At 31.4% G+C, this 24790-nt stretch overlaps 1 long non-coding RNA gene across 1 annotated transcript in view; it reads left to right on the forward strand.

Annotated features, from left to right (window-relative positions):
- The first annotated feature begins 6857 nt into the window (after positions 1–6857).
- The window catches only part of LOC134470813 (uncharacterized), a 48555-nt gene continuing 30622 nt past the window's right edge, over positions 6858–24790 (forward strand). Inside the window, exon 1 of the long non-coding RNA XR_010039975.1 lies at positions 6858–7182. This is a non-coding gene — a long non-coding RNA (uncharacterized LOC134470813). The remainder of the gene's footprint in view (positions 7183–24790) is intronic.

A 24790-nucleotide genomic window follows, 5' to 3' on the forward strand; every position in this document is an offset into this window, starting at 1 on the left:
GCTCAGTGCTTTTATGTATTTATTCATTTGATTATTACAACCTCCATATGAAAAAGTGCTATTGTGTTTCCCATTGTACCAAGTGAATGAAATTATCCTATGCATTATACATGGAGAGTTATAGCCTCAAGAGGGGAAGAAATTTCAGTATAATTCCTACAGTGTCATCCACCCAGTGTGTGTTTTGTATGTTATTCAATGAAATACAGACCTGAAATTATTTCATGAATATAATTAATGAATTATTTTTACACATGTATACTTATACTTGTCTATTGTGTTTATTTTATCATTAAGTGCATTTATATTTATATTTTAACATGTTTTGTAGATTAAAATACGGACATGATATGCCAATATATAGTGTTGGTTTGAATATTTGAATTATATTAATTTCTTTTAAAATTTAATTTCATTCTAACCTTAATTATTGATATTTTGTAATAAAATGCAAATTTATATTTCATGAGAAATAGAATCATAACAACTTTAAAAATTGATGTGTTTTAAGGGAAAAATACATGCACTTGAACAATTGTCACACTGAATTTAGTTGAATTTTTATAACTCTTTGTTATAAAATAACCAAAATTAGTTTACATATATCCAAAATATGACAAACTAAAGAAATAATGCAGTTTTAGATGTAACACTGTCACAGTGATTCACACTGAAGACATTAATTTGCAAGAAGAATAAAGAAAAAGTAATTCCTGATAACTTTATTAAATTCAATATAGAAGATTTTACAAGCCTATTACTGAATGCTAGATCTTGCAAAAATCAAAATACAAGTTATATGTAGACATTTTACAGCAAAACTCTTACCTTTAAGCAAGATCATTCTACATTATACTTTTCTTGGTCCTTCCTACCATTTCATAAATCTGGTTTTGACATAATTATCTTAAGTGACTTTTCACTTCCAGAATCCAACAATTTCTGTGCAACAAAAAATAACATATATTTGAACTGTTATTCTTGTATTTATCCTAATTAAAATGAACTGACTTTTTTTTTTTTTAGGGATCGAACTCACCACTGCCTGCTTACAATGCAGGTGCTTATGCCGCTGAGCTAAATCTCCAGCCCTGACTTCTTTTAAGAAAAGGTACTTTTATCAGTTACATATCTGTTACATGACCTATATCTTGTATGCAGGCATACGTGTTAATAAGTCATCATAACTGAATATGGCTATTTGTAGACAATTTCAGTTTAACCAAATATTTCTTTATTTTCACAATAGCCACTAGCTGTTGGAAACTTCAGGAGAAAAAAGTTGTATCAAGTAGATTGTTATTCATCCCAAATATTAAATGCTAATTTAACTTTAATGATACTTTTTGCCAATATTGATATACAGTAGGTTCATATCATTATTGACACATCAGAAAAACAATTTTTTTCAAATATGTCATATAGTTTTAGTCTAAAATTAGTTTTATTAGTAGTGTTAAGTTTGATATGAAATGGATGTAGTATATTTCAATTTAAAAAATTTAAAACTATATATATATATATATATATATATATATATATATATATATTCTCCAAAACATAGAATTGGATTCTGAGATGACATAGAACCTTTAAAACTTATCTTTTTAAATAAATTACAAAGCTCTCTTGGTTTAAGTCTCTGGAGCTGTACAATTTCTCTTTATAAGGAAAATGATAAACAGGATCACTACAATTAGTAGAGTTACATTTTATTTGCACCTGATTGTCAAATCCCTTATGAACCAAAGCTCTAGACACATGGTCTTTTCTTTTCCAATTTAATTGATCATAGATATATTACATATTCTGGTAGGATAACTGGACCAGAAATGTTGATGACAATTGTTAATTAAAAATTCTTCCTTTTTAAAATTGTGTTCATATATTACCAGCTGGTGCGATAAGATATTGTCACATTTTTGGTTCATTTTCCCACTGGTACAAACATTGGTTGTTTCCCACAACTTCATTTTACCTAGTATGTGCCATGGACCAACGCACTTGCTGCTATCAGCCTGTTAAGGAAAACAGACCGGGTATGTTTTAGTAGGCTTTTACTTATAATTTTAATTTCCCATTCATGTCTATCCTCGTTTTTTCCAGAGAGTAGTGTGGTTGAATTCTCACCACTCTCTCCCCTCAAATTCCTTCTTTAATATTTAGTAACATATTTGAAATAATAATCCCAGCCCTTAGGAGGCTGAGGCAAGAGAAATATCACGAGTTCAAGGCCAACCTGCGCTATGTAGTAAGTTCAGTGGAGCCTCAACTACAGAGCAAGACCCTGTCTCAAAGTAAATGAATCAGTAAATATATATTCAAGAAAACAAAAACAAGTAGATGAATTACAATAATAGTGATCATTCATCTTTTGCACACTAATTAGTAAGCAAGATCATAAGCACTATGTATGTAATGCAAGATGTTAGCCTGATGGGAGCAGTAACTTCATAATGTGCATATATATGAAAACACCACACTGTACAACATGCATGTGTTTTATATCTACTAGACATCATAATAGACAAAAGAGTTGGCTTCTGAAGTTTAAAAACTTCTTCCGTATACTTTTTTTCATTTTAACTGCAGGAATTATACTGAAATTTCTTCCCCTCTTGAGGCTATAACTCTCCATGTAAAAATATCTAATCGCCTATTTCCTTTGAAAGCAGGGTAGAACTGACAAAACATTTAAATGATTTTGTTAAGAGTATATATTAAAAAAATGTTTCTGTGGACATATATTTATATTTCCACTGAATTTACCTTATTCATTCTGTTTTGTAATGTAAAGTTTAAATAATATCTAAAATCTTAAGTACCCAATGTATCAGGAATACACTTCACACCTGCATTGCTTGAGCAGTTCACGAGGCTGAGGTGGTCACTAGTGCTTTTCCCTATCTTCAGAGCTACAACTAACAAGAAAATACTGTAAATCTCAATATTATGTACCCACTCAGCTGGTATTTTATTTTTGCATAGTGAAGATAATATTTTACTTATTTTTTATTTTAATTTAAAAAATAAAACAAAAGGGTGATACAGAATTTCAAAAAATAACATTAAGAAATCATCACTAGTTGATATATATTTTTATCTTAGAAGTGGTTGTTCAGTTTACAAAATCAAAGCATGAAACTTGAACAGACAATGACAACACAAACTATTCTGTTCCATATATGTATGTCTAAGTGCACATGATAGATAATTACTTGATCATTTACTAACTGATATTTTTTGACAGTAATTTTTTTTTGTCAATACCTTCTTAAATTTACCTACACCAAGCAATTGGTGCTTTTAACAGTAATAATACCTATTTTTAAGATTATTGAAAATAGTCACTGTTTACGTTAGAGAGTTATATGTGCTATATGTATATGATATTATAGATCCATACTCATTTATCTAACCCACAATATTTACTCTAAAATATCTATACAAAACTGACTGCTTTTCAATCTAGCTCTGGTATTGCAAAGTTAATTTATGTTTTCTTTTTGATTTCAGTATACAATGTCTAGTTGTTAGGAAGTAGCATTATGTCTATTAAGAATACATATTCAACTCTAAACTGCAAATATACTCAGCAATCAATAAATTACAAATGCTTAAATAAGGCAATATATTCTAGGTCATTTTGTTTTTAAGTGCCTAAATAAAATTCCCACATTAAGGAATAAAAGTGTTTTTGTGTATTTTAGAGATTATCATATGATGAAACATAACAGCATTATTTTCTAAGAATATACAAAGATTTTTATATCAGTATTTTTCTCCAAAGCTCTTAACATTAAAAATATCAGTTCATAATGCATTTAATATGTTATATATTATCAGCCTACACTTTCATAATATAGTTAGAGTATCATGAATAATCTAACATCATCCTATAGATTCACTACTGAAGTAATTATATCCAAATTCAGCAAAATGTGTAATATTATACATATACGTGCACATGCACATTAATTCACACAAATACACGTTTTAAAATAGTTCATAATCATTGGTAAATCTTCTGTATTGACAACTTTGAATCTGGGCCTCAGCTCACATACTTACCCTTAAAATACATGCAATCATTTTCCACTGGATTTCTAAATAGCCACCTTTCTCCCATTCTTTGACTGATACCTATGTTACAGTCTCCATATTAATTGTCTAGATTCTTTAAATGTAGCCATTTTCATACCATAACACTCTCATCATTTGAATTTTTCTTGTAGAGAATATGGATATATGACAATCCTGAAAGTTGGAAAATCTGTATTAAAAATTGTTAGTTTCCCCGTTGGTGCTGTGTGATCTCAGAATTGCTATTTTCCATTATTATTTTGAACAGCCAAGAAATAATGTTAGTACCTATCATAATCCAAACACTCCTAGGATACATCACATTGTCATTTGAGTCACTGTATTTCTCATAGAATTGAAATTCACAAGACTCTGAAAGAAGTAATTTTTCTGTCAGTATTTGTCTTTCATTCTATATGATGGTACACTTGTTGATTTATTCTGAAAATGAAATGGCAACATAGGAACCCATTTACCACTAACTGAGTATCTTTATTATATTTCATATTCTAGTATGATCTACAAATTGAATATTTTAAGATACTCCATATCCTAGTGTGATCTATAAATGAGAGTATTTTATATATTGTAATATTTTTATTCTGAATTTAATCTTCTGACAAATCTGAATATATTATATAAAATAACAACAAAATTATATTGTCATTCATAAAAGTAAGTTTTCAGTTCTTAACAGTGCCTCCATTTCTTGAAAATAAAATTTTGTTCATAATTTTTAAAAAAGTTTTTGAATCCTTCAATAGTGTTGTGACTGGCATACAATGGAGTATAAAAGAACATAATGATTTTTCTGTACAAATGTTAATTTTTTGTAGTACCGAGGCTTAAACCTAGGGTTTCATGCATGCTAGACAAGTGAGACAACCACCGAGGTGCATCTCCAGTTGTAATTACTCAGGTACAGAAACAAGGTTTTCTATAGCATCACAGTTTCAATTGTAGATGGATTCAAATGTATGCTTGGAAAAGCAGTAAATATAGATTAAAGGATGGCCTTGTGCTTGGCACAGATCGGCCAAATGTCACTTGAATAAAATGGTTCAGTTCTAACAAGTATTCATAAAATGTCAAGGAAGATCCAGTGAGAATAATTACATCTGTGCATACCCATGTAGGATAACATGTACTGCCCTTAAAGGACCCCTAAAGATAGATGAGAAAAACTTAAAGCATCTTCAACAACAACAACAGAACCACAAATCCAAACTATTATAAAAGTTAAATACACTGTTCTTAAAAAGCTACAAGGAATATTTAGATAAAAGAAAAATACCATACTTTGTTCTAGAGAATTTATGACAGAAAGTTCCTAAAATTGGACCCCCTGATGAGTAGAAATTTTAAAAAATAATTTTAAATCTTCTCTGCTTCATGTGACACAACGTATATGTCTGATTGGTTCATATAATAGTAAGTAAAAGGGCAATGATTTCTCCGGGCGATAATTTGTTAAATTTACCAACATTTGAAATAACATTCAGTTACTAATGTATATCCAATTTATAGTTTAATATTTTGAAATTTAAAATAATATGTATATTTTAATTTTTAGTGAAAATGTAATATTGGCATTCTGGAACAACTAACGTTTGAAATACATTTAAAATAAATTATGGAATAATTACTTCAAATTTTAAATTATGCCTCTATGATCATATATACTATTGACAGATGCATTAAATACTAAGAACCATTATATTCATAAAAATTAGATTTAAAATGTTTCATTTAGAATTTTTTGATAAATATGGTTCTTAAAAATGAAGTCAAATATGGTAATTTGTAAATGCAAATTAATTGTAAATTAATCAAATCAGTTAAACATCCAATTAATGTTTAAGGAAATTCAGATTTTTAAAGGCCTCACTCAAATTCAATCATGAATATTTTCTAAATTTACAGATTTGAGAACTGAAAAGAGAGTTTTAAAAAGAAATAAAACCTGGAATTGTTTTTAACTGTAAAAATTGAACTCTGAATTAGAAATGTTAATTTTTAAACCTATAATTAAATAAGCGAATGTGCTCTGTACAGAAAAGCAGCACCATGGAGGGAACTAGAGTAACAACTGACAATGAGAATTTTTGTTCGTAATTTAAAAATCTAGAGTATAAAGCATTTTACTTGATCATTGTCCATTTTAGTCAAGTTTCTGGAACTGTTAATACCACAAGCTCTATCCTCACGCTTACATGACATTAAAGAACATTAAAATAGATATGTGTTTCACGTTAGAAAATAACCTATTTCAGTTGATTATTTTCACAAAAACTCTACCTTTAAAGCTTGTCTTCCTTTCATTTATTTAAAATATCTTGCACATTTACAATTTTCATCTGAGTAATCGTAGTATGAGACACTTTATTCATGTTTCAGAGTCAAAAAGTTCCTCCAGAAATTTACCTTTGTAAGCGTTTATAGTGTTTAAAAAAAAAAAAATCAAAGTTTGAAGTTATGATCAGAAAAGGAACGCTAACAATTGCATTGGTAAATGACTTAACAATGTATAAAAAGTTACATCACAAGTAACATTAAATATGAACAAAAAATTTAAAGCATTCAAATAAAAGAATCCAAACATCAGGGCTGCATTAGCAAAGCAGTGGTTTGGGAAACTTCACTTCCCAGAAGCAGGCCAAGGGGGCGTAAGATTCAAGATTTTGCAGAGTCAAAGATTTGCAGAAAACCAGGAAGATGTGAATGAAGAAATAAAGGCAATCTAATGCAGGAATGCTGGCATTCTAATTTACTTGCTCTCTGTTTTACCTGCTTGAGGTGGCCCTGGCTGGCACTCTTGAATCTGCACATTGCTTTCCCCGTGTGGAACCAAGGTGCTGGCTTTTAAAGGGGCAGGGCACACCACATGCTCAAAGACAGAATTCTCGTATGTTTCTTCACTCTGCCAGTATGTAGAGTTAGTATTATTCAAAAATATTATAAAGTATAATCCACTGTCAAAAGAGCTCTCTGTATTTCTGAGGGAGATAGAGAGAGAGAGAGAGAGAGAGAGAGAGAGAGAGAGAGAGAGAGAGAAGAGACGAGAGAGAAGCTGAAATAACCATTGCAATTTGGATCAAGGTTTGAATTTATTTAATTCTACCTTTTGATTTGTTTGTATCTTTTAGTTAACGTTTTGCATTTAAGGTATGCATTTATTTCAAAGCTATGAGCCTAAAGTGATGCAATCTCCTTTAGTAATGTTTTATTCATTATACTGTTTTGTTGTATTTCTACCTATTTCCCACTATAAACTCTGCCAATCACAGTCATCTAATACCTGTTTGTAGTGTCAGTCATTCTACATTTGAAATACTGCACACATAAAGAGTGCAGAACGAATTTCCAAAACAAGTCCAGGATACAAAACCTAATACGAACACAAAAATTGGTTTTTAGTTAAAAGTAATCGTCATTATCATCAAAAAATTAAAAGCTCTAAACTCAAAAGGACTAAACTGTTTCGGATGTAACGGATTTGGTGAAACAGGCAGAAGCTCGTCATTTTCATGTTGCAGTAAAATTCTCATCTTCTGCAGCTTAAGTGACATTTACATTATGCTTATAGTTTCAGTTCATGCGTGGCTAGCAGGCACCAAGGCAGAGGGAGGCTGGGGGAAGAACAGGGGACGCGGAGCTGTTAAGCCTAAGAACGCAGGAGCACAGCTCCCCATCATCTCTCAGCCTCCCACTGGCCTCCTCCTGCTCACCGCGCCCTTAGCTCCTGAGCTGAAAAATGTGGAATCCACTGCTAAGTGTAGTTCCCGTGAGCCGGCTGAGTTTCATGCGCGTAAGAATTTTAGGGGTTATTTTAGGACTAGATCATAGTACTCCAGAAATTGAGCGATGTTTCCCTGAAGATGATTCTCTTGACAGTATGCATTTAATATTTTATTTTCTCTCCATCAGCATAAAGTTAATGGTGACATTGCTAATGATACCGAGTGAGTCTGCATGAACTACGACGCATTTTACATTATTTTAACAAATGAAGCCTGAAGTACTGGCAAAGATTCTGCTCATCAAGCTTCTCCTAAGCTATTCCGTTTTGTTTCATAATGCAACCAAAAAACCAGAACAAAACAAAGAACAAAAAACCGAGAATGAATCCTCCTTGAATCCTGTGTTACGTTAAATAATGTTATTAAGATTTGGTGAAATAACTGTCAAGCAATTACTTCCTTTAAATATTTATGAGAAATATAAAAATGCTTCTTTGTTGAGCACCAGATCTAAAATAGTTTTTTAATTAAAAAAAATTAAACACTTTAAGATTTGATTCACTATTATTAATAATGTAATATAACATTTTATTTTTATTGATTTGAATCCATGAATAAAGGCATCAAAGTAACAGTTTAGGGTTCAGACTTCTTGGAAAATACAAGTAATATTTTTTTTTCATCAAGTAGTTTTAAAATACTAAACAACCTTAACCCAACTGCAAACTACTTCTGCTGAGGTTTTGATAGTACTTTACCTCACCTTTTTGAGAGGATATGACTCATTGAATTTCCATAGTCCATTTTGAATATCACTTCGCAAACCTGTAACTTACATATCACCCAGGGTCCAGTTTAAAGCACATCACCTTTCGCTGTCTCCTCACATGGGCTTGAAGGAGGAGGAGAAGTCCATGGATACCAAGCTGGAACCCTCTTGGGTGACATTGTTGAAGATTAAAGAGGATAACCGAGATCTCTCCTCCATCGTTTACACAACATATTCAATAAATGGCTCATCATTTCACACATGGACATTGAATAACAGTTTTTAGTTGCATTTTCTTATGTGAGTGTTTTGGGGAGGATTGTGTTAAAATAATTTTTATTCTTTTTCTCATGCTGATAGCACAAGTAGGGGGGTTACTAGAACGTGTATTCAAATAAGCATTTGCAATCAAGCGTACATCTTACCGTGACAAGATACATTTTAATCTCATTTCAAACTGCCTAAGCTATCGACATGACAACTTTTTCTCTTGTCACAAAGAATGTTTTCATGCTATGATTAGGATCAGTAAAGCACGTCTACTTCAAATATAGAAATAAGCCATCTTTTATTAGAATTCCTATATCTACTGCTGTTTTTTTTTTTTTTCTCTAAGTCAGTACAATAAAACAAAGGATGGAACACATGCACCTTTTGTTGTAATTAATATTTTATTCTGAATATTGACTAACTGGGCGTTGGCGTGAACTACTGAAATTAAATGTTTTATTTGTGACGCATTTCACAAAGGCCAAAGCGGTAAAGAAAATTAAAAGGGCTCCAGAGGTGGAAAGAATAATCTAATGCCTTTAGTCTTGAAGTTCCGTTTGCTGGTGACTTTGAGTTGATCATTATACTCTTCTATAAAGATTTTTCTTTTCTTATGTGGAAAATAAGTCGATTTCTTATGTGGAAATCGTAAGTTACAAGTTTTGTTCATAATATTTTTCCAGAGAATTTTTAATATGTAAAATATTGTTATATTATTAAAGAAGTCATGTACCAGGGAAGATGACATCTATGAAAATATGATTGGATTAAAACCACCTAAATGCAATGTTGGATAAGTAGCTAAATATTTATAATTTATTAATATAATTGTATTCATTTGCTGGAAAAAAATCAATGCACATATACTTAAAGCTATTGCATAGGTCTAAATGGACATGTCCAACTATTTTATTACATATTTCACTTTTACCCATTCAATAATTATCTACTAAATCAGAAGAACAAAACCATTTTTTGCATCATAATACACTACTTCAAAAGCACTCTTACAAGTATAGGTATAGCTGTAAAAAGCTGTATCAATGAAAACAGTCTTAACTGCAAAAGAACATGGGCCTTTGGTGTAGATTTTCATTTCATGTAAATTTCCGCCTTGACAATAGCTGTGCCAGCCTGTCCATCACTCTTTCTGGTACATCTTCCCATTCCACAGTGTATTTATTTTGCACAGTTTTGCTGATTATATTTTCATGACTGAAATTTTCTTTTCAAATATATATTTATTTGATGTACTTTTGAGCTGATATACAATTAAAAAATAAAGATAATAAACTTTTTCTGGTACTTAAAGAAAGCTTCCCCTTACTTTTTTCATATTTTCTTCTGCATCCAAACTTTGGTAGCTGAATAATGTATATCTTCAGAGGAATCCTTAATTACTATTATATGTTTTTAGAAATCAGTTCAAAGAGGAAGGTGAGAAGCAATCTACATTTCTTTTCTTCTGACCATATGTTTTCTAAAATTTAACTGCATTCAAGTTTTCCTAGTTTATTCCTAGTAGTAAGAACTTAAAATGCTGATCAATTGATTTTAATTATAATAAATATAGTATAAAAATCTTCCATATTTAGGAAACTGAGGCAAAAAGTACAAATTGAAAACTTGCATGGATAATTTAGCAAGCACAGGTCTCAGAATTAAAGAAGTTTAGGTACAAAGCTCAAAGATAGAGTACATGTCTAGCATGCAGGAGTCCCTCTGCTTGCACCCTGATATCAGAAATTAAAAACAAAAAACAAACAAACAAAAAAAACCCTCCAGGGTGTTGGAGAGGTAGTTCAGTGATAAAATATTTGCCTCCCATACCACCCAAGGCCATGGATTTGGCCCTCAGTTCTACATAATCAATTAATTAGCTCTCAATCCTGATGGAGAGCCCATTGAGTTTAATAATGGGGAATGGTCTCTGAGCTTGTTTCCACCTCAGAAGGACTGTCCTCGGGTGTTCACTTTAACTTCTAGTTTTGCACTTTCTGCTCTCATAAGGCTACCTGCCTTCCCCTCTCGTCCATACCCTGTAACTTTCCTGATCTCTATTCCTGATGAAATCAGTCCATTTAGGGAAATTTAGTCAGTTGCTCAAATCCTGCCTTTCTTCCTGGTTAAAACATTATGTGCCACTATTGTTAAAAGAACTAGGGTTAGAGAAAAGGCGTCCTACTGTAGAGTAGGAGACAGCCATAGCCTCTGGGCCACCTCTGTTTTTCTCAACTGACCTGTCATATCAATGACAGCCTATGAGCACAATGGTGTCAGGATAATTAGGATACAGTATTTCAGCTCTGGTAAAGTTTTTAACCTATAAATAGAGGAGGAATGAACTTCAGACCTTAGCTCCTTTTGCTCGCAGAAGAACTTCTGTGAGCGTTAGGATAGGAAGGTGATAAGCTCTGGTAGTTTGTTTTTGTTTTTTTTTTTTTTTTCTTCCAGGGAGATACTATATTAGATAATTGTGTAAATATGGAATTCAAGAAAATTAATGCAGACCACATTAAAGGAAGCCAGATTAGTGATAGGAAAGGTGGTGAAAGGGCTTGTAAAAAGTCATAGAAGAAAATTTTCTGGAAAACTCTTTGTGAATATGTTGGTTTCACAGGTAAATGTCAAAATTCATAGAAACTAAACAATTTAAATATGCACAGAAATAATAATGTTATAAAGACTGTCTTCTCTAGATATTTAAAATGAGTCATTATCTTGCTTTAATATTTTATTTAATAATCTGATACTTTCCACAAGAATTATTTATACATTAGCTCTTTTCCCTAGCTTGTTTTATGGAAAGTTTGCACTAAGAAAATATTTCAGTTATTTTTGTTTCCATGTGTGTTTTTAAGTTAGTTCACACACAAGTATAATTAATTTTCAAGTGCTGATAAATATATTTAAATGGCTATTTGGGGTACTTATAAAATTATCAACTTCATGAATAATTTCAGTTTCGGTATGTGTGGTGGTGTGTGTTTATTATCCTAGAACTTGGTGGATGGAAAGAGATCACTACACATTCAAAGTCTGCCTTGGCTAAGTAGTGAGTTCAAGACCAGCCTGAGCTACATAGCAAATCTTTGGCTCAAAAACAAACAGAAAAGTCAGTTTTAGTAAAGATCATCATTTTATTAAAATTTCATTGAAATATTTGTATATTATCTGATTTTTTGTTTTGTATGCATTCATGGCATCAAAAAATTAATATAATATGGAATGAGTTATGTATTAGTATATGCACTTAAAAATAATATTTCAGTGTTCATAGGATTAGATGAATTCAAAATTTTTTCTTTTCCTTTTATCTTTCTTTAAAATATTTGCAAGAAAGCTAACATTTAAATGTTATTTAAGTATAAATGTCTCATATATTTCAAAAATTATGTCTCCATTTTTTCAACATTTTCCTTAAATTGTTTGATTGAGGTAGTTTCAAAATATGGATTAACTAAATTATATTAAACTAATTGTATCAAACTGCAAATGTTTAAAGTTTTATTAACATATTTCAATTGATGTATGAACCATTTAATTGCAAATATTTTATAAAGTACATTAAGCCTTGTAACTCTTAAACAGAATTTCTAAACTAATTTCACTGTAGGTCAATAACAAAGCACATTTCCAATTATTTTTATGTTTCCCCAATTCTACCTATTTCTATCAAATGGAAAAGTAGAGAATATGAGCATTTCTATCCCAAACATTATCATGGAAAAATAATGTGCATTATGCTTCATCCACTGGTGCTTTATTGGCTCTGTGATTGCATCTTCAGTTTCAAATAGTATATATGTGTTCACTGAACCAAGAATAACTCATTTCAAAGCCGCTTTAATTTATAAAAGGCAAAACATGCGGGCAAAAGTGCACAAAATTGGTGATCATCACAAGTAAACAAGACTGGTAAAATATTACATTTTTTTAAAAGCCACATTTCAGAAAAATGCAAGAAAAATTAGACTGGTGAAATGTAAGCAGGATTATTTTCCATCAAATAGTCACATAAAATTTAAAGAAAGAAAACTCTTAGAGACCTTAAAATAAAAAAAAATACAGATGTAAACTAAATTAAAATTTTAAATGAAATGCATAACATAAAATGTACTTAAAATGTTCTTGAAATTTTGATTACCCTTTCAACAAAATAAGATACAAGTGCACAGAAATGGAGTTTCTCAAAATACATAGCTAACAAGCAGGACAGAAGTTTTCTATTGATTTTAGAAAAATTATTCAACTTACTGAGTTATAGAAAGGTAAGAATTATCATGCTTTATTTTTTGATAATATTTTCATTATTCATCCACCTTCTTTATCTACCTAACAATTTTCAATCCTTAAATCTATTAATCACAGTGATATGAAATATGTTAAGCATGGCATGATCTTTGGATGTATGAGCATATAACCATTTCTTCAGTTGCCATAATTTATTCAGTCTCATCACTAAACTTAACCTCCTTCAAATATGCATGTTTCCTGTTAGGAAATGCTAAGCCAATTGTAACTCAGGGCCTTTGTAGACATTTTCTGTTTATAAGACAGGATCTCATTTCGTAGTTCAGGATGATCTTGAACTCGCAGTGATCCTCCTGCCTTAGCCTCTGGTCTACTGAAATTATAGGTGTATGACATCAAGCCTGGCCCTTTTGTAAGTATTTTTGGTCTTTTTTGTTTGTTTGTTTAACAGATATATTTCATCTATAAAATTATTATGTTCTTCATAGTCAATAAAAGTGGACTATTTCACAGTAAGTGCTTTTGTATGTTGTTCTCTCCGGTTGGGGAATAGACTTTAACACATTAAGTATCTGTGACTTTGGATGCAGTGTCACTGGTGTTGGTCAAACTCGCGGTTTGGGAGAGGTGAGGATTTACACTGTTGGTTATAATGAACAAGGTCGGAAAGGAAGGATAATGAACTAGAAGTGCTATCACTAAAAATATGGGGTCTGACTGTGTAATTTTAAAGCTGAATGGAAATCTTAGTGTCTGAAAGAAAGAAGAAATCGATTTAGCTTCTCAGAAAGTGAGCAGCAAGCTGATTTTTCCATGAGGTAACTGGCAATTGAACAATTTTTCTCTTAGTCAAGAAAATCCCGACTCCTACTAGAGTGGAGGATATCAGCAATACTGTGTTACAACATACATGCACTTACAGTCTCAGCACGGGATTTAATACTTGACATTAGATTTTGAGTTTCCTCTTCTGTCTTATTTTCTTCTTAAATAGCATTTTAGATGTCAGTATTGGGAACCCTTAGGGGGAAAGAGTGAAGTTACAATATTCTCTGTCTGACACAGCACTAAAAATTCTGTAAGAGGTATGATACCTTTTGAAATATTCAGATTATAAAATGCATGTACAAAAGTTCTAAAATAGTAAGTAGAGTGAGGGTCTCTTCTCAAACTTTCTTCTGACCTAACCATTTTCTTGAATGACAATGAATTTTACCTGAGTTTTCAAATACTCATTTTCTTAGTACAAAAGGTAAGTTCTCATCAAGAAAGAAACTCCCAAACAACCTTTCTCTTTCAATACTGTGCTGGTAGATAGTATATCAAACTGCACATTAGTAATTACATAATTACTCTGAATACACTTTGTAACTTCAATTGATTGAGTCAATTTGAGTTACAATGGGGCATTAGAAAACTTGCTTTCATCCTCATATTAAACCTGCATATTAAAGAATTGATGTTTAAAATGACAAAGATTGACCAAATGACATGAAAACTCAAGATGTGTTTATTAGGTAAGCATGTGAAACTTGTTTTTGAAAATCAACATTGAAGTGTATGGGTATTACCCTATGGGCAAATATCAAAGAATCTGCTATTCAAAAACTTTAGGAATAATCTGAGAACAGTCCACTTGCAACAAAGAGCAGAAGTTCCAATAGAAGGGTGCTCTCAGTATGATAAAGGAAGTGAGAGAAATGTGTGAATTTAATGAAGATGGAGATAAATTGCAGCTCCTTCAGTTAAAATATATAAGAGAATTTGGAAGACTCTCCAAAGACAGAATAAGTAAATATAAAAAATGGACCTGTTGGGCCACAAAGTAACTCAAAGTCTCACTCGCTTGTGGAACTTTCAGGAAGTATTTTCTGCCCCCACCATCAGTGTCTGGGACTTTGGATTTCCACATATCATTTCATTACTAGATATTATTAACTTTTTTCAAATCTCACTGTGATTTTCTTATAAATTTCTTAATGACTAATAATGTCATGCATTTTTCCATTTGTTTATGCATCATTAGTTTATCTGTGTTAAAATAAAGTCTGTTTAGGTCTTCAGCATATTTTAATTGAGCTGTCTTTTAATTGCTGTGTTGATATTTTTAAATTCTCAACACAAGTACTTTTTTAGAAATATAACTTTGACAATATGGTATGCAAGTTGAAACACACATACACATAGTATAACAAAAATGGTTAAATTACTTTGAGTTGACACTGAAGCTCATAAATATAAAAAAATTGCAATTAATGAGAGTAATTACAAAATATATATAAGTTATTTTTCCTAGGGAATATTGTTTCCAATACATTTATAACATAATTTCTATTATTTACTTTGTATATTAATGTTAATAGATCTATAATGCATTGCATTATTATATAACATTATTAACTATAGAGAACAGAATTGGTTAACATTATGGTCTGGTTTACTTATTTATCTATAACATAATCAATAAATTTAGAAGTACATTGTAAAAAACTGGAAACCACTAATATAAAAGAAAAATAGTAAAATGATCTATCTGTAAACTTTTCAATAATTTAACAACTGAAGGATATTTTGAATTGTAAATAAATTGAAGTGCTTTATTTATACTTAGTTTTTAATGAATATTACATTTGCTTGAAGTTCCTTCTTTTTTACTGAGGCATTGCTTATGCAGCAAGTTGTGCTTCTCAGGTGTTCAGGTGGATCATTAACAAAAAGGAGCGTGCTTGTGTGGAGCCTTCTTCTGAGCCTGCACGGTGCACCAGCATCCACAGAGGCTCCTTCGCAACTCACTCAGCCAGCACTCAAACACACCTGGCTCTTCTCACAGCTACCACAACATACTGTGCAGCTCCTACCGAGTGTGGAGGATTGTTTTCATTTGTTTGTGTTTTCTATCACACATTATTACCAGAAGCTTCAGCAATTTCAATGAGCTCTGGGTAATACTGCGTTCCCATGATTTGTCTGGGAAAAGCAGCCTTTGGCAGAATCTGTGACATGCATGATTCATAAAAAGTGTGACATCTCTTGTTGAGTTAAGAGTTTCTAACCTCAGTGGATTGTTTTCAGTGAAAGAATCAACATCTGAGTGTTGTAAACTCAGCTAAGGGCAAGATCAGGGAACCACAGATTTTCTACAATATTTTCACATCACTTATCTATTCTCGAGATAAGGCAGCTGAAAATTATATTCAAGATTTGATAGTGTGCCTGCAGAATTACAATGTAATTTGAATTCACATCCTCAGCAGGTTCTCAAAGTGAATGTTGTGACATGAATTAGAAAAGAATAGGTCCCAAAGTATGTAAATAGTGACATTTTGTGAAAACAAAGAAAATATGGACTGCATTTGCTAACCCTTCCTCCTGTGAATGACAATAACAAAGTTAATGGAAAACTACAGTAAATCAGCAAAATCTGTTCTTCAGGAATAGGGGATTGACTTTCTCAACTTGGATAATATTCTTTAATTTCTGAATGCTGTATGGACAGAAAAAGGATATAGCATGATATGTTAGTACAATGAAATGACAAGAATTAAAAATGATCACAGGGAGATGTAATCTGTGAGCCATGTATATCTGATTCCTTGGCAGCAGCTATGTACATATCTTTACTAAATAAGACTACCTGCCTATTCTCTAAGAATGCATGTTTGCCTGTGTGTTTCTGTGTTATTGAACTTAAAATTACGAGTTAGTCTTAAAGATAATAATAAGCCTATGGGCCAATGATTCCGATAGTTAGAAGAATTAACATTGCTGTGAGAATTAGAGATTGATGATTGGGTCATTGTCTCATATTAGGGAAAAAAAGAAAAATACGCATTTTTGTAAAGAGAAAGTTTCATTGTTCATTGAGGAAATAAATGCATGAGATTGTATGTGTCTGTACTCTGGATATTTGTGATTGAAACATTTCTGTGCACATTTAATTATCAAGATGGACATATTTGTTTTACTAGATTATGTCTCTTAGCTCTATGTGTGTCTTGGTAAAGTGCAATCTGCTGATTGAAATGAATTTTTGACAGGTTATGAATGCTATTATTAATTTCCCTGATAAGGTATATAAAAGTCTTTTTCATGAGGTACTTTTGTCATACGGAACTTTAAAATTTTAATTGGACATATGTCTTTAGAAATATGTGTATTGGGTTTTTTTTCATTTTCTTACAATTTTTCAATTCTATTTATTCCTCTATAGTTCTAAAAAAACCTTTTCCTTTCTGTTCAGGTAGCCTGCAAACATTATCATCCAATTAATCTCTTTGTAGTAATCCAAAAAGTACTAGTTAGTTTCTTTTGTGTAATGGTATTTTTGAACTGATTTCATCTTGGCTTTCTTCACCAACTTCTTTGCAATTACTGCTCTTGGAACATACAATATAACTATTAAAAAGGGCATGTCTAGATCTAATAACATTTCTTCATAATCCTCTACTTCACACTATATATGTGATTTAATTTTGCATGCTTTTGTCCACTTTGGTAGTTTTATATTTCAATATGTCAACTTAATATTCAATCAATATAGGCTTATTTCTCTTTTTCCTTTGGTCACCTCGTTGCACTTACTTGATGAGATGTTGAGTTTTTGCCTCAAATCTCACATTCTCCCTTACTGTCTACCAACTTCCCTGACTTGAGGCACTCAACTGTACATCTTGTACTCCCTGCAGTCCTTCCTTCTCTCCCATGACCTTTCTGACTATATTTCATCAATATGATGATCTTACTTCTACATGTATGCTTATTGATAATGTGTCTGCAACAAGAATCACTCTTGTTGACAAAAACACCATAAGGACTCCAAAACCAGATAATGCTTCAGAGTTCTACGATTTTTTAAAATATTTCTTCTATCATTTTTCTTTTCCATCCTACCTAAAAGGTATTCTCATCTTTCAAAAGACTGGATGCATGAATATTTCTCAAAATTCTGAAGGTAAGAGAATAGTTTTAATTATTATTATGATTATAACCACTATTATTGTTGTTAATGAGAATTGATAAAATATCACTTTTTCCGTTACAATTCATGTGAATTTATACAACATAATAATATCTGAATTAGTGAAAATGTATTAAAATATAATTAGTTTATTTTATAGGCCTGTCACTAATTTATTATCCTTTAGTCTATATAACATTTTATGCCACTTTATAAGCAGTTTTAATGATATTATCAATACTAATGTTCCTTTTGCTTCTTTCATGACTTTCATCCATGTGTTTGTTCATATGAAATGCTACTTTGCAGCAAATTTGCTTGAAATGGAATGTATAATGATCAGAAAAGAGTCATGAACTTTTTCTGTAAGAGAATAGTAGACTAATTCATAAATATTCTAAAATGAGTAGAATACTTCTTTAGGAAAATCTTTTTGATGTTTTTACATTCAAATGCCTTTTTTTTAAATTTTCAATCGTCTTCATAACTTACTTGTATTTATCTATCTTACAATATTCATGGGACTGCATAGCTTTTAAGAGTTATATTATGTCTTAAATTGTAGCTTTCTGATTTCTATCTCACTTCAATAGAGCAGAACTTACAACCTTCATCAAGATTTCTCCTCAGTGCAAGCACTTGCTTATATAGATAGTAAAACAAAGTGCCTCTGATTGATAATAAATTACACAACTAGTTAAATATACAGATAGACAAAGAGATAGATGAACCTGTGAGTACTTTAGAAATGATACTGTTAAACATATATCTGACATAGATTTCCTTTAAATAAGTTGTTATAATAATAGTGTGAATATATTTATAATAAAAAGTCTATATTCTCTCAAGTATTATTTTATTGTCTTTTGCATGCCACAGAGATTTGAACTATGAAGTACAGATTTAGCCTACTTGAGTAATTTGTGTTATGTTGCAGTCCATTACTTTTTGTATATCAAAATAGAACAATTTCAATAATTTAAGCAACTCTGTGTTGCTTTGTGTATTAGAATTTCTATGATTAAGAGTTCAGGTGCTGATTAGATGACCTCCTTGGATTTGTAAAACCATGGTGTTAGAATGAATTTGTGGTCTGCTTTGAGACTCAGAGCCTCTCACTGAATTCTATGGTTGTTGTGATAATTTAGATTCTTGCAGTTGTAATCCTTAGGCTTTATGTTCTAGAAGTAGGCATAACTCTCCATGCCTTCTTATCTTTTCTGCAAAATGGCAGTTTGGTTCTTCCACCCTCTGAGAAAGATTTACCCCTCTATTGAATTTCTCTGATTTTTTCTTTGACTGTTGCCTGTTAAAGTTAGCAGGTGATTAATTTAAGATGACACTGAATAATTTTCCTTTTGATCTATTAAAGTCAATTGATTAGAAAGTGAAACAATGCTATACTCAAATGTCCCAATAATACCCAAAGAGAGGTGATTACAGAGATCATACAGATCATGGATTAGAAATCTTACAGTGCATTTTAGAAGTGGCAATATTACTATATTTTGTCTCTTACAAAATTACTTCTCTCTTCTCATTCCCATATCTTCAGAGTATTTTCAGTGTCCTATGTCAAGCAAATAGAATTGATGCTCAGGTGAAGAGAATTAATAATATTGTAATTTTAGAAATCTTTTTTCCATCAAATCACTGCAAGCCAAAATACATAATGTACTTTAAAAGATGTGTTCTCTTTGTGCTAGCTGTTGGAGACCACTATGCATTGACTCTGAGCAGGATTTAAATTTTACTAATTGACTTTCTATGTTTCTCTTTGAGTCTGTCCTAGGCCTAGGCTCCTTGCTGGCGATGGGAGCTGATTTGTAGCAATTGAATCTCTGTTTATCACTGGCCCTGGCTGAGGCCTGTAGTGGCCTGTGAGACCAGAGATACCTCAGAGGGCAAGAGAAGGCCACACTTGTGGAGACTTGACTTCAACAGTAATTAGGTACATAGAGACTGCAGCTGAAGGAACCTCACTCCTGCCATTGCTCTCCTACCATAAATGTTATCCTGGAGGTAGAAGAGTTCTCCAAAATTGCATAATTTACTGCTTGGATACATCTTTGAAATGACTCCTAAGATCCTGCTTATTTCTTGCACTGTCCTCAGTTTCCCTGCCTTTTGTGCTTGGTCCTAATAAAAGTGGGCTGATCCAGAGAAGTCTTGGTCTTAGCCCTCAGAGTTTCGAGCTCAACTAAAGGGATTTTAAATTCCTGGAGCCCTAAAACTGTACAATCTGTCTTATTTTATTTAAACCTCTGCCATAAACCTCCTCCGTTCAGGGTCTAGGTCAGGACCTGATACTAGCAAGGAAACTTTCAGGCATTTGAGATGATTGATATAAGATGGAGTTAAAATACTGGATGAATGCATCCACTCTTGCTATCTATTTTTACAGTAGTTGTTCCATAGCACCAGAACTAGAAGTTGAATCCAACGTGCATAAAATTATATAAAATATCTTTATAAATGCTGCTAACCATGTTACTTGAGTTATTTGCTTATATTTTCAGTATTATCAGTTGACTATTTTTGTGTAACTAAACAATAGGCTGTTTTAAATAATTACGTTGAGGAAGAGAAGGTCCTAGTACCTGCAGAGTAGGCAGGGGTGAGTGGAACTGGGTGGGTGTGGTTTGAAACCCCAGCCTGAAAAAAAAGGAAGTCAAGTGAATGGAACCAAGCGGGAAAAGAGTGAGCCAAACTGCACGTTCTTGTCTCCTCTCTGTCCTCAGGCGACTCCGTCCAAGCTACCTGCATTCGCTTCCCTGTTCTTCCCTTATACCCACCCTCCTTCTTATCTTCTCTTCCTTTCCCTGCCCTGTACTCCCCTGCTTCCTTCTGTCCTTCCTTCCTCCCTCCTTCACCCTCCTTCTAGTCTTCCTTCCTTCTGCCTTCTTTTCTTCCTTCTTTCTGTTTCTCCATCTCTACTTTCCTCTCTCTCTTTTCTTATACATATTAGGTTGTAGAAAATTATATATATATATATATATATATATATATATATATATGCATATACTGTTCTATTTCAAAACCCCATGTTTTTCTTGTCTTACTTGCCAAAATATCTATCTTGAACCAACAATATTCCAATTCAAATAAAAACAGTAAGTTATTTAATGAAGCACATCCTTCATCTGGGTTCCTTTTCCCCTTCCCTTCCCTCCTCTCCCTTCCTTTCTTCCTTCCTTCCTTTCTTCTCTTTTTTTCTTTCTTTCTCTCTTCCTTCCTTCCTTCCTTCCTTTCCTTCCTTTCTGCCTTTCCTTCCTTCCTTTTCTATTTCATCTCATGTTTTACTTTTATAGTGCATCTCCAAGCTTTAACTGGCCCTAAGCCTTTATACCAATGTTTTCAAATGATTTTCAAGTATCACTCAGAAATCTAGGAGTCTATTAATGGAGTTTCATTAAATCTTTAAAGAAGCGCAGTGGGAACTGATATATTTGTAACACTGAGATTTTATATGGGAAGACTAATAATAATATTATTTATTCATTTAATTGGTATTTTACAAAAACTCTCCATGAAGTTTTTTTTATTTAATTAAAGATATTTTGCCTTTAGCTTTATGTGTATATCTTTGACATTTTTTATTATTGCCTGATATTTTAGAGAACATTTTTAATTTCCTTTTTGTCTGTTTGTCTTACATAAGGTTCAACTGATATATCTATTGTATGTCCAAAAACAGAGCTCAACTTCTTATTCTAATAAATTATTGGACCATTAGCTTGGACTTTAAAATTTACAAATTAATAAAAACCAAATTTATCTTGAAAACTGTATACTCAAAGAGAGACAGTTTTGTTTGCATTTTACTTATACAGGATGAAACAGAACTGTAACCACAAAATTATAACAAAGACCCCTAAAACCAGATAAAAATGCAAGTTGAAAATAATAAAATTAAGAAAAGATTTGAGACCAGTCAAAACAGATATATATATATATATATATATATATATATATATATATAATAGGCTTACTGCCTTAATTAAAGTCTCTAATTGACTTGCAAAGAAAAAACAAGTTTATGTATGCTCCAAATATACTGAAAAAACCTAAAAGTAATTGAACTTGGAATATTATTTCAGTCAACTCCAACAAGAAAAATGACTATGACCTGAATTTCTGACATGAGACAAAATATAATTCTGCCTCAAAAATTCATTAAGAAAATAATTACAGAATGTTATATGAAAAATTACATTTAAATTGTGAAATAATAATATTCAATTTGAATTCTATGCAAATTATATAAAAAGTACATGATTACCTCCTAGGAAAACAGATATAAATGTTAAAAACAATAGTGATTGAAAGGACTTACAAAGCTATTTTAGATTAAAGAAAAGGGTCTTAGAATAGAGCACTGGAAATGAAATCACTAATAGCAGCATAATGATGAACAATTCTGTAAAATACTCAAATATCAAGAAGTCATGATATTGCATAATTTCATATAAAACTAGAGAAAGTTAAAAATGTAAACTTTAGGCAGGTCAGAAATATAGCTCTGTAGCACATGCAAATGGATGTTAGTTGGTTTTCCAGTATCAATAAATAAATAAATGTAAACTGCTAAATTTCTTTCTAGGGCAAATACAACTTTAATATATAAAGCTGATAAATATAGCCACATTTCCTTGAATCGTAACCATCTTCCTTAAAATAACTATATAACTAAAACTGAATAAAATGCTAGCAAGACAGATGTTTAATTCTTATCCCTCTTACTCCCTCTTTTCATATACATATATATATATATATATATGCATTATAAGCACTCATTTATGTTGATAAGAGTGAGATTTTTTAGTAATGTAAGAATTATTAAATATTTAGAAAATACTTTATTGCAATTTATTATATGAAAAATTTCAAGAAGAAAAATCATGTCACCATCAATGTGGATTCTAAAAATGGGTTTGGCAATTTTATTTTATTTTTATTTATTATTATTATTATCATTATTATTATTAGGAATTGAACTCAACTTCGTGTTTTCCAGACAGGGTAAATTCCCAGCCCTGGGACATGTTTATGTGTATTTATATTTAGAATTCATGCAAGTACTACAGAGAAACACCGAATTCAATGATACGATATTATCTGGGACCTGAAAAAGAACAGTGACTTTATTAGAACTGCGTGTTTACAGAAATATCTAATAAGAATCAAGGATAGCATAGCACACAGTGAGAACGGCTCGTTTAGGCATCACAAAAGGGAATCAAGAGCCTGAATGAACTGGGTCAGGTCACTGAATTGAGTGAGATAAAGGTTTTGGAGGAGTGTGCTGTCAAAATAGAGGAGAATTGTAGCTCTAAAATGCATGCTGGCACATTCCCAAAACAGTTTAATAATGTGTCTAAAATCTTTAAAGAGGAATGTATTTGTCAAAAAGTGGCTTCTTATAAGTTATTCTAAATAAGACAGATAAATGCATATTTAAAGGCAAGATGGTCTATATGTATTCCTTATATATAATCCCCACACATACATCTATAACATGTAATGAATCAATTATTTTTTATACAAAAATTAATCATTTGAGGTAATTGTTCTGAAAGTAACATCTTTAAGAATTTATGTTCATTACATACTTTGAGGATAAGAAGAATTAAATTTGTTCTTTCAAATTTGTAATATTTTCTGATATATGTTTAATTTTTACTGATTTTCTAAAATGTGTTTTTTGCACTTTAGATCAAATAAATTTTGCTTATGGAGCCACATATAATAGCATAATTCATCATTTATTAATTACAACTTGCAGTCATCTGGAAATTTAAATGTTTGAGGAATTTGTGTATTTTTAAGTTGGAGTAAATTTTCCTTTACTGCAATAATAAACATTTAAATATTATCATTGTGACTGCTCTAGGATGTCCATATATCATCACTCAGTATTCATGGAAGTTCATACCATTATTCCTTAGAAAGCATGACAGTAATTCATAGCAAAGGCTGAAACAAGTTTAACTTTAACCTTAACCATGTCAATTGAAGCTATCTCAGAAATAATAAATGATCATGTTTCTTATTTCAGTTTATTAAGAGAGATGTTGCTTTCCAAAGACTCATGATGAAATGTGCGAAGTATGGCTTAGTGTCAGGAAGCCTTCCAGGTTAGTCTGTGGTACCGAGTTTGATTCCTGATACAAAGAGAAAACAACGAAAAAAAAATGATGAAATTATTCAATTCACAATGCTTGTCTATTAAAGATTCAGTGACATGCTTTATATTTTAGGTAAAATTTTATCATTTCTTCTAAATAACCAGTGATAAAAAATATCAAATAGGCTAAAGTTTTCACTATAAAGTAATTATAATAAGGTATAAATTAATGGATGTGAAACTGAACCATTACATAAAATTATTCTTGTAGTAATTCAGACTGAAAAGACTGCAAGATTTATACAATATATAAATAAATTGAGATGCTAAGTGATTCCTAATAATTTGCTTTAAGAAGCTACATAACATGTCTATGGCCATACCACCCTGAAACGTGCCCAATGTCATCTGATCTTGGAAGCTAAGCAGGGTCAGGCCTGGTTAGTACTTGGATGGGAGAGGCTATATAACATGTATTTTTTTTATAGAAACAAAAAATGCTGTCTTTTAGATGTGAGAGATATCAATATTAAATAAAATTAACAATTACTTCTAACATTAATAATGTTTCAGACCAATTGTACCCAATT

The sequence above is a fragment of the Cavia porcellus genome, unplaced genomic scaffold (assembly GCF_034190915.1).
Source record: "Cavia porcellus strain 051 isolate PalLab524CR breed Dunkin Hartley unplaced genomic scaffold, mCavPor4.1 scaffold_16, whole genome shotgun sequence".
Lineage (NCBI taxonomy): Eukaryota > Metazoa > Chordata > Mammalia > Rodentia > Caviidae > Cavia > Cavia porcellus.